This window comes from Leuciscus leuciscus (assembly GCF_965113295.1).
Source record: "Leuciscus leuciscus genome assembly, chromosome: 23".
Lineage (NCBI taxonomy): Eukaryota > Metazoa > Chordata > Actinopteri > Cypriniformes > Leuciscidae > Leuciscus > Leuciscus leuciscus.
Window position 1 is genome coordinate 4,678,311 of NC_138747.1, and position 20,609 is coordinate 4,698,919.

Consider the following 20,609-nt stretch of genomic DNA (forward strand, 5'->3'; position numbering starts at 1 on the left):
AAACCAGGAAGAAACATCGTGCCATGAATGAACTATCCAGTGTCCACAGATCAGCAACATTCACCGTGGAATGGATTTACTGTAGTAACACTCACTGCAAGGTATGGAAGTTTGTCAGGAATAGTGGGCTATAATGCTTTCAGGTAACATTACTTCTGTTTTATTTTGACATTATGAATACAATTGCTGCCCTCAAATATTAATCTGAACTAAAATAAACCTTTGTTTATAACTAGCCTACTACTACAATATTGTATTTCATTTTGTCCAAGGAGCTGTTTTGTTTTATATGCTAATAAGAAGAGTCAAGTATAGCTCCATTATTGCGCAGTAAAAAAGCAACAAAAAAAACAAAAACAAAAAAAACATACTTTATGATGTTAGTTTCATTAAATAAAAAAAAAAAAAAAAAAAAAAAAAAATTTCAAAATTATATATATATATATATATATATAAATAAGAGTAATGTATGTATTATTAATAAAAGAGCAGCCACATTCTTACATTTTTCTTTCTTGAAATGAAAAAGACGACGTGGATTTGGAACGAGGGTGAGTAAATGGCAACAGAATTGATATTTTTGGCCGAACTGTCCCTTTATCAGTGGCTGGAGGGCATGTGGGCATGTCACAATGAAGATGCCAACCTTATGGTGGCCGGTTCTCCAGATGGAGCGTGCGCTACAAAGGAGAAGCCTGTTCTCATCAAAGGCTAATGTGAAGTTTTAATCAAACGCCTTACGAATGCCAGACCAAACATTGAAAGGATGGAACAGACGGGTCAAATTCAGTTCAAAAAGCCACTCAAAGGCTTCCTAAAATTTCCGCCAACTTCAAACGCACAAGCAAATCACGTTCTCCATGGCGGGATTCAGAGCCAATTTTAAGCTAATCACATTGGGAAGCCCTGCAGCTCTGCTAACCATGACGAAGGTACAAAAAAAGAACCAGAAATCGCTATGACACAAAAAAACAAGCTAGTGCTAGACATGCACAACAACGAAGGTTCATGGAAAAAATAACAGGCACAAATTTGTCAAATGGCATTAACAAAGCTTATATTTTTGCTTGTTTCAGTGCTAAATGAAGCCTAAATTCCGAATATGAGAAAACCACACATTTAAAAGCAGCAGTCCTTGTAGTTTATTAATCAGAGAAATAATTTTTATTTCAATGAAAGATGCTGTATGATGAACATCCTAAGCTGTTTTGCTGGTCTTAGTGGGTCACCTGGCACTGGTCAGGCTGGGAGACCAGATTAAACCAGCTAAGACTAGCAGACCATCTTTTTTTTTTTTTTTTCAGGAGGAAATCAAATTTTCATGGATCTTGAAATAAGAGTAATTTTGAGTAATATACTTTAAAATATAAACATTTAACTAATTAAGTCACAATATTGTTTAATTGTATTCTATATTTATTTATTTTTATGCATTTGATTTATACATTTTTATATATTCCTTAATAAAAGGAAGTTTTTATAATTCCCTACATTTTTCTATAATTTTTAACAACTTGCTGTACATAAGCAATATCTCAATGACATTAGTAAACTTTTGAATGTGTATTTACAATTAAAAAAAATTATAAAACAGTCATGTTTTCAAATATGTAACTGATCAGAAGTAGCTATGTTTCATTTTATTCTATATTTTTAATATACATTTTATACTTTTTAATTAATTTTATTTAAAAAAAAGTTGTTTTTTTAAATGCCGGTACTTTTTTAAATGTTTAAAAAAATTACATAATTTGATGTACATAACCTGTTACGTAACGTGGTAGTGGAAATAGCCACAATAGGAGTTGGATGATGATGATGATGATGATGATGATGATGATAATGGTCTTTAATGACAAAACTCAGGAACCAGGAGAAAACCACACTAAACATCTAAATACACAGAGCAAACAAAAGGAACTTAAAGAAGTGAAGTTGCAGCCCTCAACTGATGTTGATGTTGTCATGTTGTGTTTTGGCCTGATGCTCCACCCTCCACCTATCTACCAATCACGAAGTCAGTAGTGTTTCGGCATCCGGGTTGCCAGCTCTGCTCTAGTTACCACAGCTACGTAGCAGCCTACGTTCCTGCTGGATCCTGCAGCCTATCTGGCAACCTCGAGACAGGGGGAGGGGGAGGGGATACACCGCTCTCTACAGTAATTTGAAAGTGATTGCAGTACCAGTTTTGGCCACAATCTTACATACGGTTCCTTTAATTAGATAACTAAGGGCGTTTTCACACCTGAAAATCCGCACCAAGGTCCGAACCAAAGTTCATGTTTTGATACATCAATACACGGTTAGTTTTGGTTTGGTTTCACATTGCAATTATGCGAGCGCACTAAAGAACTTTACATGACGTACTTGCGTCCTGTCGTCATCATCTATATGAGCTCGATCTTGACATTGATTGGTCTGTAAACGGACGTTCGTCTGACGTCAATGTGTTGTCAATTCGGCGGATAACTTTGACAAGAATGAATGAACAGACGCATATCGTTGCCACTATACTTTTATTATTATGGCATTACTCCCTGCAGCACCAACTATACTCGAGGCTAGTTAAAATTCGCCAAATGAACGTCCTCGTTGTGCGAACATTTTATCGTTGCCGGCAGGACGCAGGAAAAATGTGTGTGTGTGTGCTGGGCAGGACTGACAGATATATCTGTCATATATTCATATATTCATTCATTGTCATATATGACAATATTCTTCTTCAGTTGTTTAGGCCACCTATTCTTAACCACCTGGAGGGCCGCAAAAAACTTTACGTTTTTCACCTGTGGGCCGCGAGGGCCGCGGGACCAAACAAGTTATCAATTGAAGACACCAGAATGACCACTGTTATCCATGAGACAGTTACAATACACCATCCCACCACTAGTGGCAGTAATGCCTCAGTTAGGGGCCGATCACACTGCCGCGTTTTTCAGGTTCGAAAACGCGAGGTGCACAGCACTTAGGCCGTGTGTCTACCAAAGCGTTTTTACTCGCGGCTGGCGTGTTTTTTCAATTGTTTTCAATGGGAGCGCCGCGTTTTTAAAACGCCATGAGCGTAACGAGGCGCTGAGCGTCTTTTTCACGCCGAAGCGCTGAGCGCTCTGCGTTTTTTACTGGTCGCCGAGAGTTGAAGAATGTTCAACTTTTGGTAAAACGCAGCGCTCATCACTGTCACTTTTTACCCAACCGTCCAATCACAGTGGAGGAGGGGCGGGACTAATACCACACCGACCAACCGCGTCCGCCACATGATTCTGCTTGTCAACAGATGACAACAACAAGCATAATAACGGAACAAAATCAAGAGCCAGAGAAAATACATTACATTGTATTGACATTTTAATATAGAATCAACACAGAAACAAAATATGTGTGAAATGAGATACTAGTAAGACTTTCGCGGATATTCCGTATCATAACAAGTGTCTCGGTCTCAACCGTCTCAACTGAAAAAACGCTGCGCTGCCAAAACGCTCTCAAGCGCCCACAGCTGAGCGTTTTTAGCAGAGCGCCTAGCGTTTTCAGCTGGCTAAAAACGCTTTGGTGGACACACGGCCTTACCATTACACAGATCGAGCCGTGCGCTGCATTTTTTATGTTGCTAGGCAACCACTGAAAAAGCTGTCCTGTCAGTCAAGTAAACGTCAAATCTGCCGTGCCTTTTATTAACTTTATTTACTTTCTGTTAACATTGTGGTAGTTACGGTTCGTGAAGTCGTTTAGCTCCTGGTAACCCGCGAGAACACCACAAGTTTATCCTCCATCGCACTCTCCGGGCGTTCAAGCAACTGTAGCTTTCATCACTAAAACGGAAGGCCCACCTCTCCATTCATTCGATTGGACAGTGGAAAAAAACGCGATGACGACGAGTTGCTTTTTTCCCCCAACTTCAAAAACGCGAGGCGCAGCAGGCACATAAACAGCGCGCAGAACGCTCGCTGCCATAGGAAACCAATTGAAAATAGGCGCCTCTCACTGCAAAAAAAAAAAAAAAAAAACGCATCAGGTGTGATCGGCCCCTTAGAAAGCATTCACGATAGCGGAGGAGTTGGTTTTACCTGCTTCTGCGGATATGTGCGGTCCGGAGGGGAACATTGGGAGTTGTAGCTTGTTCAAATTGGACCGTTGTGACTGTTACTGTTCATTTATAACAGATATGAAGAGCAACTTCAGGTCCTGCCATGCAAAAATGTAGACTGCTGAAACAATTATCAAATTATTTTGCAGATTATAAAGCTATATTTTTTCATTTGTACTTTATTTCAATTTTCATTTACAACTTATTTAATTTGAAAAATATTATTTTGAATTTATTTATTTTAGCAACACATTTTATTGTTTTTATTTTATTTATTTTTATTTATATACATTTTATATTTTTTTGTAAGTAAAATTTGTCAAATCTAACTGATTTTTGTGTTAAATATGCCTGACTTGAGCCTTTAACTTTGTTCTTGATGCAGATTGATTTGTTCCATGAATTGTTGTGTGTTTGGCATCTTGTATGTGCAGGTTTACATACACATGAATAATAAACTGTTAAACTGCAAGTGGATTTCATTTAGTTATTGAATACAAATCAAACCAAGGGTGAGATCAATAGTGCTAATATTTGAATGGGCCCTGGGCCACTTTGTACTGTAAAATTTGGGCCCCGACATCAAAAAGGTTAAGAACCCCTGGTTTAGGCTACGCGGGAATCACCGGAACTTCCTGTAAATGGTCTGAAAATCCGAACCATACAGAAAATGCTTTCACACTAGAAACGAACCAAACCTTTGTTCAGTTTGATCAGTTTGACCGTGGTCCGGGGGAGGTTTGACACCTGTAATTTTGATTCGGACCAAACTGAAAAGTCAGAAAATCCGGACCAAACTGAAAAGTCAGAAAATCCGGACCAAGCAAGGTAGGTGTGAAAGGGCCCTAACAGGACACAGGTGAAGGAGATGACTATTAGACAGACTGGGGAAGACTGGGGAAAACTGGGTCACAGGACTAAACCAAAAACATGATGAACCATGGGAGACAGACCATAAATGTAACATAACCTTTATCAAAAAGACATTAATATTACTGATTTTTAATTTGCACTTCCATGAAGCCTCCATTTTCCGCTTCTCATAACTCATAATTGGTAATCAAGTAATCAATGTGCAGAAAGTAATATGCTAATATGACTGTCAACTGCCCATTAAAAATAAAAATGCCAACGTGAGTGTGGTAAAAATACACTGTGTGTCACAGATCCAATGCAGAACATCTGTAGCTCTTATCACGATGACAGTTTGAGAACATCTAAAACGACATTAATTACATTCCTGACAGCCGAATCAGCAAGTGTGATCAATGTGACATTCAAAGTTAAGCCCTCTGCAAAAATCACACACCTCTAGCATCTCACATTATAGGCCAAGCGTGAAGTGTGTAGACGACCATGACAGGTTACCACCCGCTGATCTTATTACGTTGTCTTCAGCTCTTTAACCATAGCGAGAGGACTTTGCTTATTCAGTCAGAAATTAATCATAATCACAAAAGCACAGTCTAGACAGTCTTTGTTTCTCATTAATGGGCGATTCTTTCATTTCTGACTTCTTGAGATCTTGAAAAACAAAACTTCTTCAAAGTATGTTTCATCTGTGTTAAAACATTCATCAGAAGTTATGAATTCTAATCAGCCTTGAATTTTTCTTATTATTTGTGACAGTAAATCTTTATAGATATTTTCTATTCAAAACTGTACATAAAAACCAAATAAATTCTGATAAGTTCTTAGAAAAAAAGTGCAAAGTTAAAGGCTATTGATTATGTCTGCCAATGAATACAGCAGTATACAGTACAGGCCATAAGTTTGGAAACATTACTATTTTTAATGTTTTTAAAAGAAGTTTCTTCTGCTCATCAAGCCTGCATTTATTTGATCAAAAATACAAGTAATATTGTGATATATTATTACAATTTAAAATAATTGGTTTTCAATTCATTATACTTTAAATTATAATTTATTTCTGTGATGCAAAGCTGAATTTTCAGCATCATTACTCCAGTCTTCAGTGTCACATGTGAGATCCATTCTATCACATGATCCTTTAGAAATCATTCTAATATTCTGATTTATTATGAGTGTTGGACACAGTTCTGCTGCCTAATATATTTGATTAATAAAAGGTTCAAAAGAACTGCATTTATTCAAAATAAATGATATTTTCTAATAATATAAATATTCTTTACGATCACTTTTTATCAATTTAACACATCATTGCTGAATAAAAGTATTGATTTATTTTTTTTTAAAAGAAAGAAAAAAAATTACTGACCCAAAATTACTGACCAGTAGTGTATATTGTTGTTACAAAAGATTTCTATTTTTAAAACATTTGCTTCTTTTTTTTTCTTTTTCTTTTTTCTTTTTATTCATCCAAGTATCCTAAAAAAGTATCACAGGTTATGAAAAAATATTAAGCAGCAGAACTGTTTCCAACTTTGATAATGAATCATCATATTAGAATGATTTCTAAAGGATCATGTGATAGACTGGAGTAATGATCCTGAAAATTCAGCTTTGCATCACAGAAATAAATGATAATTTAAAGTATAATCAATTGAAAACCAATTATTTTAAATTGTAATAATATATCACAATATAAAAAAAAATTCTGTATTTTTGATCAAATAAATGCAGGCTTGATGAGCAGAAGAAACTTCTTTCAAAAACATTACAAATAGTAATGTGTCCAAACTTTTGGCCTGTACTGTATATGTATATATATATATATATATATATATATATATATATATATATATATATATATATGGCTTTCGTTATCCGCAGACCAAGAAGAAACAAGAGAAGTCAACATTTAAATCACGATCATGACAAAACAATGGCTGGTTTAATTCTGTAATTCTGGCATTAAAGTTTTTGGCACTTCCCAAATTTAGGAAAAGGTATTAAAGAGACACAAAACAAAACATTATAATCTATCTTTCAAAACCAAAAAGATTGTTTAAAACAAAAACCTAAAAGTTCCCCTCACTGAAGAATCACCACAATGCATATGTTGCTTCAATCCCATCTAAACTGTTTGCTGAAGGCCTGTTCATATGATCCTAATAAGATGAAGTCTGTGCCTTTATTACGTTTTCTCTTTGATGCATATTAATGAGTGTTTTCACTGTACGTTTCAGTTATAAAGAGAATCTTTTGTTGTTGAATTGTGGAAACACATCACAGCAAATGAGTCTCTCTTTCCGCCGAAGCCGTCGGTGGGAAAGTCATAAAGTGCTTATCTCTCTGAGTTCAGAGATTTTCTATTATTTCATTTATTTTTATCTCATTGTTTTGCACATTTGCATAGAGTCTTTACTCCGCGAGTCCATCCAAGCACTTAAGGTTGGCTTTTATGAGTAATACACATTGTTAGCTATTTTGTAAATTAATGGTCCACTAGCCTGATTGGATCAAATCAAGGGTGGACAAACTCCTCATCCACCCTCACCCTCATTTTCGATCTGCTTCATCCTATCTCTTTTTTCATTCTATTAGAGATGGTGAAAGATTGCCTTATCTCCCTCAAAGGCATGGAAAGCCGCCTTGCGTGAAAGTGCCAGGATTCAAAATTCAAAGTAGTGATTAATGTAGCCGTCCTCCTCATAGACTGTGAAAATTAGCTCCCGGCTCTATTGAACGTGACACTGCACTCGGGAAGAATCCTTACAAACTGTAAATACGGTGTAGTCATGTGTGCTCGTCTGCTAGCACCGTTGCCCTCGTGGATTTAACTCACACAACTGGGAACTTAATATTCAGTGCATCTGAAGACTTTCAGGCAAGGTGCAAAATTAAAACCCACTAAGAGTAAAAAAAAGGAGTAAAAAATTACTTTAGGAAATGTTAGTATAGCAACTTAATAGCATTTTATAGAATGACCGCAACTCAAAAACAGCAGCTTTTTCCAGTAACAAGCAACTTTTTGAACGAAGGAAATAATCGAAAACACACGCTCGTAAACTGATAGCATTGCAAACTCTGATTATTTTTAGTGAGTCATAAATCTTTTTAGTAAATCAGTTCGTTCAGACAGTTTATGTAAATGAATGGTTAAAACACATTATTCAAAGATTAATTTCCCTTGTGTGGGAAATAATCCCTTGTGTGGGTGTGCATGTGTTTATTAAAGTTTAATACTGTCACCCTAGAAATATTTTTAAATTAAAAAAGAAAAAGAAAAAAAGGTTCAAAGTACATTTTCTTCATTCAGTTGATATATATTGGAAATGGCTTTCATGATACTGGCGCGTCTCTTACCTTCAGTTGTTTGATTTGTTTTGGATGCAATTCCAAATTGTCCAGTTTCCATATTCGTCATCATAAAGGTGATGCACCTCGAGAAAGAAGATGATTAGGGGTTAATTATCACTTTATCAGAGGCAGAGACATGACATCTTGCTATGAAGTATGACCACTAAATGGCTTCCTAATTATGATTAATCACTCTGAGATGACAGTCGGGTTTCATATCCATTCATCCAGGTTAAGAAAGACAGTTTCAATTAGCTTTTTTAGGACAGAATCACACTTTTGCTTTAACTAGTTATACTGATTCAATCAACTGGGAAACTTTTAGATGGAGCACCATGTGCTGCTCTCACTGAATTAGTGACACATGCTAAGGAGCGTTAAAGGTAGGTCATTTTCAGAGAGGCTAGCAATAGCAAGCTAGCTTTGAAAGCATAAGATCCCACCCTCCTTTCAGAGCGTCTCCAAAGCCACGCCTCCTTCAAAATACATGAACGCATACAGCAAGGGAGCAAACAAAAGCGCCATGATGACTACCTCACGTCTCAAAGCTCATAACATTACTATAATAATCATGAACATAAACAACTTAAAGAGCACTGACCTGTACCACCTGACTGCTGGAGATTCGTTTTGGCGTTGATAGTAACGATCATTGATATCTATGGTAACGATCGCGAACGATCCATTCATTGTGTGTCACATGACAAATGAACCAAAAGACTCGGAAAGTAAATTAAATATTTATGTTCCCTGTAAATTATCTTTGGCTGCATTATAATGATTTCTTCATTCAAAATATGATCGAGATTGTGTAGCTGGATGTGTTCGGGGAATTTGGCTGTTAAAAGTATAACATTTAAAGTATATATAGGCCTACTGTACATATATATGCAATATATATATATATATATATATATATATATACATATATACAGTGCTATGCATAAGTTTAGACACCCATGCTAAAGTTGACTAAAAAGAGGAATAAAAAATCATCTTTTGGAAATTGAACTTAATGCCTTAATTGAAAAAAATTAGGAAAAATCCAACCTTTAAGGACACCAATTTTCTTTGTTAATGAATAATGTACCTAGAGATTGGCATGGAGTAGCCTACTTTCCATAAGATCATCTCTCAATGCAAATCAAACCAGCTATTAGGCTAACTGAAATAAAACCATGCCAATCTCAAGGTATGGTGAAGGCTATGTGATGATGTGGGGCTATTTTAATTCCAAAGGCCAAGGGAACTTTATCAGGATGCATTGTATCCTGGATCCATGAAGTAACTGGCCTTTAAAAATAAAAATCTGCCTGCCTCTATGGGAATTTAACATAGGGATGTCCAGACTTATGCACCATGTATTTTAAGGAAGAAAATGTATTTATTTACGATACATTATTCATTCACAAAGAAAATTGGTGTCCTTAAAGGTTGGATTTTTCCTAATTTGTTTAAATTAAGGCATTAAGTTCAATTTCCAAAAGATGATTTTTTATTCCTATGTTTAGTCAACTTTAGCATGGGTGTCTAAACTTATGCATAGCACTGTGTGTGTATATATATATATATATATATATATATATATATATATATATACACATATACATATATAAACACATTTAGACCACTTTAACAGTGATTGCTATCAGAATGTGAAGAGACTTTCAACCAGCATGACAAAATACAATTCTGATATTACTAATATTACTAAATATTACTGACCAAACCTGAACAACCCTTTAACCCTAAGGCCAGATATCTACTTTACCCACTCAAACGAGAATGCTTGACCAATGCACTGCAAGCTCACATTCTCCTTGAAGTGTTGTGCTGCTGTTGTTAAAGAAACATCAGCAAGGGGGCGATAGAGTTACCTCGGCTGCCAAGTAAATTGGATGTGTTAATGTTCATTTAGCTACATTTCATTGAAGGACACAAGCCATATCTAGTGGCCAGACTGTCGGAGAGATTTGGGGATGGGGTTTCAAAACCACCTGGCAACCCGCCAAAAAAAAAACAGCAACAGCATAGCAATTTTGCAACATTCCCAAAAGGGTTCAAATTCAAAACACCATAGAAACTCCTTAGCAATGCTTTGAAAACCACCCACAACACCCTAGCATTGTGGTAGCGTAGCGCATTTCTATCGCTAAACACCATTCACATTTGAACAGAAAATCTACTTTCATTTTGGCCTCAGGCACTTTGAACCTTTACTCCCTGGATCAGAGATATCAGAAGCATCAACATGTTAGCACAGCTCATGTTTCAGACATTTGAGGGTGTATTGGAGGTTATCCGACTTGTTTCCTATTGATTGCGGCTCTCTAAAGACCCTGAGAGGATCTTAAACATGTGGACTCTTCAATAATGAGTAAAGCTATTTAAGCAGAAAGGAAGGCGTGATGTTTTTGTTGTCTGAGGTAATTAGTCACTTGTTGTTGCCCATGTAGTTAGCAGCTGTAGCTTTCACAACTACATTTTCACACAGTAAATGTCAGTGGCTTGCCCGAGCAAAAGCTGCCAACAAGAAATGCTAAAGTGTTGTGGTCAGTTGCCAGATGTTGTTGCCTATGGTGTTATAAATGGTTTTCATTGCATTTCTATGCAGTTGCTAGAGTGTTCTAGTGGGTTTCTTAGCCATTCAAGTCAAAGAGTCTCTATGACATTTCGATCTGGGATATGACTAGGATCCCTTCTTCAAAGAAAGGTGTCATTCATGCCCATAACCACCAGGGGCAACCGCAGGATTACCTCCTTGGGTACAGAAACTGGACCAAGCACCAATCTAAAAATTCTACAAATTTTCTTAAAAGGATAGATAACATAAAAATTAAAAATGTCATTATTTAATTACCATCATGTTGTTCCAAACCTGTATGCGTTTCTTTCTTCTGTTGAACACAAAAGAAGATATTTTGAAGAATGTTGGTAAGTTGATGGTAACCATTGACTTCCATTGTATTTTTCATCCTACTATGGAAGTCAATGGCTACCGTAAACTGTTTGATTACCAACATTCTTTAAAAATATCTTCTTTGTGTTTAACAGAAGAAAGAAACTCATACAGGTTTGAAACAACTTTAGGGTGAGTAAATTATGACGAAATTTTCATTCTTGGGTGAACTATCCCTTTACTAGAATGTGATATTCAGGAAGCCAAACACTTAAACACACAGCCTATATGTAATGAACTTAGCATGGCTCCAAAAATATGTTTACGGCAGCATCATTAATTTGAGGAACTTGTTATCTCGGTCACATATGGCTGGAGCTGAGAGTCTGAGACTCAAAGACGCACGCTCAAACAAGCCTATATGCACATATATTATGCAAAATAATGGAAGAACAAAGTAAACAGACGCTATAGGTGACAGGAAGGACTTCATTAGGGAGGGATTTCTGCTGAGCTGACAGAGACACCCTGCTCTCTCTCATTCTCTCTCGCTGTCTTAAACTCACACACACATTTATGCTTCCCATTCTTGTGAGAAAAACAGTGGGAATGGGAAATGGGGGTGGACAAGGAGAGAGACAGAACAAGGCCCGTCACCACACAGCAGAGGCTTTTTGTCACTTTCAGAGGAGGCCTGTAAGCGAGCTAGTGGCAGTCACAGCGGTTGTGGGAGGCAGGGTGAGGGAAAGTTCATCTGGAGGCGCCCGGATCCAAACGCAGCTCCAGAGACACGGATTGACTCCAGGCTTTTGGCAGTGCGACAGCAGTTAGCGCGTAGCAGGCTAATACCGCACGGTGCTTTTCACATACCCTAATCTACACAACAACAGTGGTTAGGACAAAAACAACTCCAATATGAGTCATGTTTATACATATCTGTGCTGGGTTTGTTGCTTTGTTGCGCATTATGGGTTATTTTTCATGTCTGTTTGAAGGTGGATAGAGAGGAAACCTGGAGCGCTTAACCGCATGTCACGGCCAATTAAAGTGCAGCACTTTTGAGTGGTGAAACACTCGGAAGTCAATTTGGGTTCACTGTCTGCAACTATAGCTAAAATTTGCTTTTGCTTTTTAAAACACAAGGTGATCGTCTATACAGATAGAGTCCAAAATTAACCTACCCCGCCAATGACAGGTGAATGGAGAAAAATTACAATTCAAAAATATTCCTGACCAATCATGAAATTACCATATTCTTGAATCCATAAAGTTTTTCTGTGGATTCCTTTACTTCACAAAAGTTACAACTGGGCGAAAAAATTCAGAATAATTATTTATTCACTCTCTGTCATATCAAATCTGTATTATTTTTTTTCATTTTATTTTTAAGAATGTTCAAGCTTCTCCTTTCCAAACAATGAAAGTGAATGCTTATTTTTACAACCAGGCAGCAAAAGTGACAAAAGCACCATAAAAGTTCTGATGTTTTTAAAATATGCTCAAAAATAATAATATAATAGTGTATGTTCACTGTTTAAAAGTTTAGAAGTGGTAAGATTTTTTTTAATGTTTATTATGCTGATCAAGGCTGCTTTTATTTGATCATAAACACAGTAAAAACAGTAATATTGTGAAATATTATTTCAATTTAAAATAACAGTTTTCTATTTGAATATATTTTAAAATGTAATTTATTCCTGTGATGCAAAGCTGAATTTTCAGCATCATTACTCCAGTCTTCGGTGTCACATGATCCTTCAGAAATTATTCTAATATGATGATTTAAAAAAAAAAAAAAAAAAAAAAAAAAAATCGTATTATTGTCAATGTTGAAAACATTTATTTTCCTTTTGTGGAAACCGTAATACTTTTTTTCAGGATTCTATGATGAATAGAAAGTTCAAAACAAAAGCCTTTATTTGAAATGGGAATATTTTGAAACATTATAAATGTCTTTACTGTCACTTTTGATCAATTTAATGCATCCTTGCTGAATAATTTTAATAATTTTAAAAGAAAAATTGTACTGACCCAGCATTTTTTAACAGTAATGTATAATATAAATATAATTTAGGACATAAAACCCACTTTCATACCTTCTTTTTGTTCCTCATATGTCTTTTTGATGGTTTAATACAAAGGGATATCCCACAAATGTGTCACTACATGGAATTCTAGAAGGAGGAAAAACAGATACAACAATTGACAATTAAAAATTTAAATGTTTGCAACCTCAAATATTACAAGTTACCAGCCAACAGGCGAGTAAATAAAACAGCAGTTGGTTTCACATGCCAACGTTTCCGAGTGCCTACAGCTGTAACTATCGTTGTGAATAGGTTCGCGCTAGCATATCTAAACAGCCCCAGAGCTAAAAATGAAGTTGAGATGTTGACATGCAGGGAATTCTCAGAGGGCCGGTGATTTAAAATACTGTAGCACGCAACTCAAAGTTTGCCATCATCCTTCATCAAAAACAAATTATTAACCTTTAGAAACTAGCGCGGCTGGCAGACATTCCCGAGTTCACTCCAGGCTGCAATATCTGCCAAAACTCGGCTGAAAATACACACAGGGACCATTTTCTTAACAGCTGGGAGTTCAATTAGCAGCTGATAAGCGAGCAGGGGTTGGACCCTCCAGTTTCCGATTCCTCATGAAAAGAGGAGCAGAGCGGGCCGACTCGGCACCGCAGGCCAGAATAGAAGAGTAATGTTCCTCCGCGCACAGCTGCTAACTGACAACAAAGGACTTGTCATCATGATTAATGGCTTGAGGAAGCCTCTCTTTGTTACCAGGGCAGCACTGTACTATGTTAAAGGCTATTAACGTGGGGAAAAGATGGGGAAATATAAAAAGGGAGGGGAAATTTATATATAAAAAACTCAGTACAGTGCGTGATTAAAGAGTAAAGGCGTCTGAAAGGGGGGAATCCGTGATGTAGTTTGCTGGAATTTGACCACACTGGCAATGTGGGATGTATGACAAAGACCTATTTGTTGAAATCACTGCATATCGGTATTTGGGGTGATAAATACTGAAGGCTGGGGATCTGTCATCTGCAGCTCTGGATTTAGGAGTTCCAGACGTTCTTTCTGTTCCCCTTCATTCCACCAGCTCTAAATGAAAAGAACTATTTATGGAGGCCAGGGTATGATGCACTGTCAGGTAAGTAAGAGTGAAACAAGCAACTTTTCACATTGATTTTTATGTCAGCTGAAAACAGAAAAGGTTTTGGCTCTGATGTTGCCATGGTAACTAGAGGCAAAAATGCTTTCAGATTCACTTTCAATGATTGAGATCCTCCTGCCACAAAAGTTGGGTTAGATCTTTTGGTGGCAAAGAAAGCTGATTTTTGCTCCAACACCGTGCAGGTCACACTGGATTCTGAGCATGCAGACCCCATGATTAATTAATTATTTCAGACCCCACAATAAATAAGGGCAACATAATGACCACATATAGCCTGGGAATCCAGGCCCAAATCTGAAAGATTAATGGTCTGGCATCGATTAATGAAACTCGGCCAGCTCGAGGGGCGGCACCAAGCATGCATTTGAAAATCTCACAGCACGCAATAGGATAACACTACGACCAATCACAACAATAAACCCCATACGCTTAGCTACCAGTGGCGCTAACTGGTAGATTAGACTCTTGCCGTATCCGGTCGACAAAACGGCAAAAACGCCCTTCTTGCAAAGGAACGATTCAAGCGCCGTCTTCTGTTCCTCTTTTAGATAAAAAGCCAAGTCTAACTCGTTCATTGTAGTGGCCAAAGCTGTTTCAAACAACTGGTGTTCATCCATAGCCATCTTGCAATGTTTACTAATGACAGCGTCACAGCGCTGTCGTCTTCAGTTTAGCTCGCCTCTGGCCCGCCCATATCAGATAACCTGATGTGATTGGTGCAGCTCGGATACAAGGGCATATTTAATGAGCATCATTACTCGACGCCAGAGTAACTTGCTGACTAAATTCAATTTGTGTCTCGCGAAAACTCTGGATTTCCTGGGTAGGCCACATACACACTACAGCTAAATTCAGTTGTCAATCAACCTTTTAGTGTTTAATCCCATTCTGTACACACACAGTTCAGTAATTTACGGGAGTGACAACCACAGAATGAATGCCTGAAAAATGCAGGTAGTGACAACGAAATTTACAAAAAATTCTAAGCAGTGTGTTCAGAACCGAACTAAACTACCAGTTGTTAAAGGGTTAGTTCACCCAAAAATGAAAATTCTGTCATTATTTAATCACTCTGATGTCGTTCCAAACCCGCAAGACTTTTGTTAATCTTCGAAACACGAAAGAAGGTCTTTTTGGTGAAATCTGAGAGCTTTCTGTCCCTCTATTGACAGCTACGCAACTACTTTGATGCTTCAAAAAGTTCATAAAGAGATTGTAAAACTAATCCATATGAATTGAGCGGTTTAGAGACTCGATCGCTTTATATGATGAACAGAACAAAAGAGACGGATTAAAACACCAGGTGTTAACGGGTATGTGTCTGCCTCGTCTGATCCGATCGACCAAAACGCATCTTAACACCAGATGTAAACAAGGCCTAAGAGTCTATACTTCAGTGAACTCCTGAGCAACATATGAGCAATGACATTTCTCTCTGGGTTCTTACTTTTCCTCACAACTTCTGACATACGTCATGCTCTCTCTTGAGAGCTGCGCTTTTCAATCTTGTCAGGACTAAGCGTTAATTCCACTTTCCTTACGCAAATGACTAAAGGGATTTTTTGGTCTTAAGTAAATCTCGTCACGTCCAGTCGACTAAAACACGGGCGTAATCAGTCAAATTCAGATGGCTTGTTTTTAACTTCATGAAATATCTGACATATATGTCTTTCTCACAGCTATCCTCATTGCGTATTCAGTCCGGCACGCGTCTGGCTTGCCATTTCCCTACAGCGCTCTGGCAGTCGTGGTCTGAAGGAGCGTCGACCCTGCCCTCGGAGCAGACAGCTTTCCCCTGACTGAGCCCACAAGGGACATCACTGCTGCGGTGTTTTAAGTGAGAGGAAAATGAGAACCTTAGACACAGTGTCACACGGCCCATGAACTATGGAATAGCCTCTGCACCGATAAGACAACCCTTTCCGACAAGGGAATATTTGAGGAGTCTTTCATATGACAGGTCTAGTGGAACACGGCCTTGAAGGGTCAAATGGAAAGATTTCACGCATGTTTATGCTGGACAGGTTGGAGCGCCATGCTGGGGAACTCCGGGTATATTTCTGTTCTTCAAATCAAAGTGTTTGACAGCATGCAAGTTCAAACTTTAGCATGCGCACTGGTCTAAAACAATTAGTTGGATCAGAAACATTGTTTGCGCATCGGCTGCTCCTCCTCGGTGGCACACGCGTGTCAGGATGGAGCTGAGCTGTCAGGGTTATTCTGAGAAACGTGGCTTGCGTCAGCTGGCACAGCTGAGACAGATGCGAGACTCATCCGTGTGATATCCATCTCCAACGCCCAGAGCGCCATCCTCCAAATCTCTCACGAAAGCCTTTGAAGCAAGTCTTTGATGTCTCATCATTCTCTAATTACTTGCATTGTCATGGTTATCACTCATTAGACTCAACTGGGGTTGTTGAAGTGTTGAGTCTTTAATGGATACTTGCAGTTATGTGGCTTAATGGTTCAATCTTGGGGCCTGTAGCATAAACGTTGTAGGTTCGAATCACAGCAGGAACATTTCAGGTTGTGTTAAGGGCTGTTCACACAGAACGCATATTTCCATTTCACTGTGCTTCCATTGTTTTCCATTGCACTCGCGTCTTTTCCACCATCTCGCACACGACACGACATTCTAAAAAATCTGCGTTTAAGTTCAACTTTTAAAAAACACGTCTCTAGACCGTGCACTTTTTTCCATTCCACTGCCCTGCATCTCGCATTTCTAACAGCAAAAACGCGTTCTGTATAAACTGGCCCTTAATCTCTTCAATTAATCTTTTTTTTTCATTCCATCAATCATGAAGACAAGACTAAAAACATACATAATAAGGATAATTTATCATTTTCATTAAAACTGTACTGTTGACAAAAATATGATAACACACTAAAACATGGATAGTAACTGCAGCAAAAAGTTTTCCACATATTATTTTAGTTAAACATAAACGTTTAAATTATTGCAAAAAAAACATTCTCTAAAATGTTATTTTCTCCAACTAAAATTAGATGAGTAAAACTTATTTAAATTAATGAATATAATATGGCTAAATTAAGAAAATGTAATAGATGTTTATGATGTCTTGGAGTAAAGCATGACTATCTCTGTCAAGTCAAGTCAAGTATATTTGTATAGCGCTTTTCACAATACAGATTGTATCAAAGCAGCTTCACAGTATTAAATTAAAATAATACAACAAGGTTTGTTTCAAGTGGAATTTATTGATCGATCAAATTAAATTAAATATCCCCAAAATATCCCCAACTGAGCAAGCCAAAGGCAACAGTGGCAAGGAACCGAAAAACTCCATTAAGTGACCTAATGGTGTCCTAAAACTCCATCAGGTGACCTAATGGAGAAAAAAAAAACCTTGGGAGAACCCAGGCTCAGTCGGGGGCCAGTTCTCCTCTGGCGTTTATGAACTAGAGGCCGGATTTATCTGTAAGATTAAAATTATTATATGAATGCCTGGCTGACGAGATGCGTCTTTAATCTAGTTTTAAACTGGGAGAGCGAGTCTGAGCAACGAACAGTATCAGGAAGACTATTCCAGAGTTTTGGAGCCAAATGTGAAAATGCTCTCCCTCCTTTGGTGGTTCTGGATATCCTAGGTATGACCAAAAGCCTTGAATTTAGTGATCTTAAAGAGCGCGATGGATTATAGGGCGATAGAAGATCCGTTAAATAGACTGGAGCTAAGCCGTTTAGGGCTTTATAAGTCAGTAGCAATACCTTGTAATTAATACGGAATATTATAGGTAACCAATGTACACTGAAAAAAAAAATTACATCCCCAAGTCAAAAATTTCAAGTGACCGATAACATCTACATTTTTCAATTAGTCTGACGTATTATTTCTCATTGAGCCAATGTTAACAGACTATTGAAACAAGAATTTCACTTGGGCCAATTGAAAAATTTAGATGTTATCGGTCACTTGAAATTTTTGATTTGGGAGGGTTCTAAATTTTTTACAGTGTAGTGATGATAAAATCGGTGTTATATGATCATATTTTCTTGACCTAACCATGTATTTAAAATGTAAAAAAAGAAAAAAAGAGAGAAGACTGTTCTCATAGACTTAGAATTGTGTGTTTGCACTGCAAATAGTGCCATAAAAGTAGCCCATATGACCCATGCACTCTTGTCCTTGTCTTCTGAAGTCATACAATAGGTTTGCAATAGGAAACGACTGAAATTTGTAGTTCAAATTCACTAAAAACATTTTGAAATAGTGATCAAGTTTGCTCATATTCAAGCTTACAGCTCAGCTTCAAGCAACAAGCACGAATGACGTGTGAACTATTCCTTTAAGTCTGCTAGACGAATAATAATAAAACCTTTAACTGGTTCCAGCAAGAACACCTGTAACGTTCAGGGGCTAAACTAATTTGAGAGTTATATTCAAGAAGGATGGTAGCAGACAAACATCTTTGCTAAATGTATTTTGTTGGGGAGGCAGACAAAACTGTTGATCTGAGACGGCGCCAAGTTCTCGTTAATACCATTAGGTACGTAAACAGAGGAAGACAGAATGATGCTCGAGGTCTTGTGGGCAGGGATGGCGATAGCCAACATCATTTGGCAGATGGAGCGAGGTGATCTCACCAGCTGTTGCTGGCCCTTAAGCTGGTGTGGAGACGAAACATTACATTATGGTCAGTTGGGGAGAATAAAGCTTAGATCCAGCACTCATGTTGAGTAATTGTGGAGTACCAGGTGTGAAAGATGAGAAAGCTTCGATATCATCATCTCGTGATTTCTAATGCAGCGTGAGATGATTATGCAGGTCGTATTATTATTCAAGGTTAAAAAGCATCCAATTGACCTGAATTTCAGTTCTCTATCTTCAGGTTAAAATTGCATTTTGCGCTGTATGTGTGGATATAAGGAATGAGGATCGCTATTGAATATGCTTTCTCACTCGGGTCGCGCAGGAAAACAATTAAACCGTAATCGTCGTTTTCATTGTTTGCAGAGCGTTTAGCGCCAAAACCCTGAAAAGGAAAAGACCAAGGCATGTTATGAATTCTCTGCCAAACGTTCTGCCATAATTAAAGCTGTCGAGTTGCAATTATTAGGACCTTTCTTCCCACCCTTCCCACGCTGCAAAAACAAAAAGATAAAGAAAAACCCCGGGCAGCTATAATCAGAACTTTTCTCAAATGTTGAAATTGCAAGTGGGAGAAAGGGGCCTAGTCGAGCACAGCGGACAAATGAAAGCTTTGCCCAGCTCTGAGAATGGGTGTTCCTAATCTTTCACAACAACGACCAGCTCTGACGATCTCTCTCTCCGTTTTAGAGCAGCTTATCTCTGTTCCCAGCACTAATGCAGAAGATAGGAGTCCGCCGGCTTCGACTACTGTAAGAGAAGGAACACAAAACCTCAGAGAGTGTATAAACATGCCGTGCACGGACTAGAAATTTGAATACGAGACTTATTATTGGACGCACTGCAAATATATGCCCAACTGTGTTTCTATGTTTGAGATGCAGGAGGTCAAAAACCCAACAACAACCCCAATAAACCAAAGTAGGCCAATGTGAAATCAAAATGAACCCAGTTTACAGTCTTAAAGCTGCACTATGTAATATTGACAGCTAGTGGTTGAACTGGGTCTCCCCTCAGACTCGACACAGGTTGCCAGATTGAGGACACGCAACAGATAGCGACAAGGCTTAAAGTATAAGTTGATCTGCTATTGTATACATTTGCAATGTTTTTATTGCCGAGGCTTTTTAGATCGGGTAGAATTTGTGATCTCTGTCCCAGTTCATTTGCTGGCTTCCATCCCTGTGATTTACGCCAACTGGCAACCCGGGGTGTCAAAACACTACTGGATAAATTGGCAGTGGACGGGATCACAGAGACCAAAACAAAAACAGACATTCGGTCACGGAACACACATTTCAAAGTAGAATAACTGGGTGTATTGTCTTTCAGAGAAACAAGTACATGATCTTAGCATGTTTCCTACATCTCTGCAAGCATATTATGGTGTTTTTATGCTTTAGTACAGTAAAAAAATAAATAAAAATAATTACACGGAGATCCTTAAATGTGTTCCTGTTCCTATTGTGCATGATTCAGCTGTGTATGTTATTCCAAAGTGAAAATTGCTTAACAAAGTTTACGTCCCTGTATTTTTTTTTATATTCTGTTTCCTTTAAATACAAAACAGTATTTAGACCATTTCCAAACCAAGTGA

General features: G+C 37.8%; 1 protein-coding gene across 1 annotated transcript in view; it reads right to left on the reverse strand.

The window, feature by feature from the left end:
• Positions 1–20,609, reverse strand: part of epha8 (eph receptor A8) — a 179,797-nt gene that overhangs the window by 91,583 nt on the left and 67,605 nt on the right. Inside the window, exons 13-14 of the mRNA XM_082155779.1 lie at positions 13,304–13,381; positions 8,315–8,391 (exon numbers count right to left, since the gene is read on the reverse strand). The gene's annotated coding sequence lies outside the window, so the exon portion shown is untranslated. The remainder of the gene's footprint in view (positions 1–8,314; positions 8,392–13,303; positions 13,382–20,609) is intronic.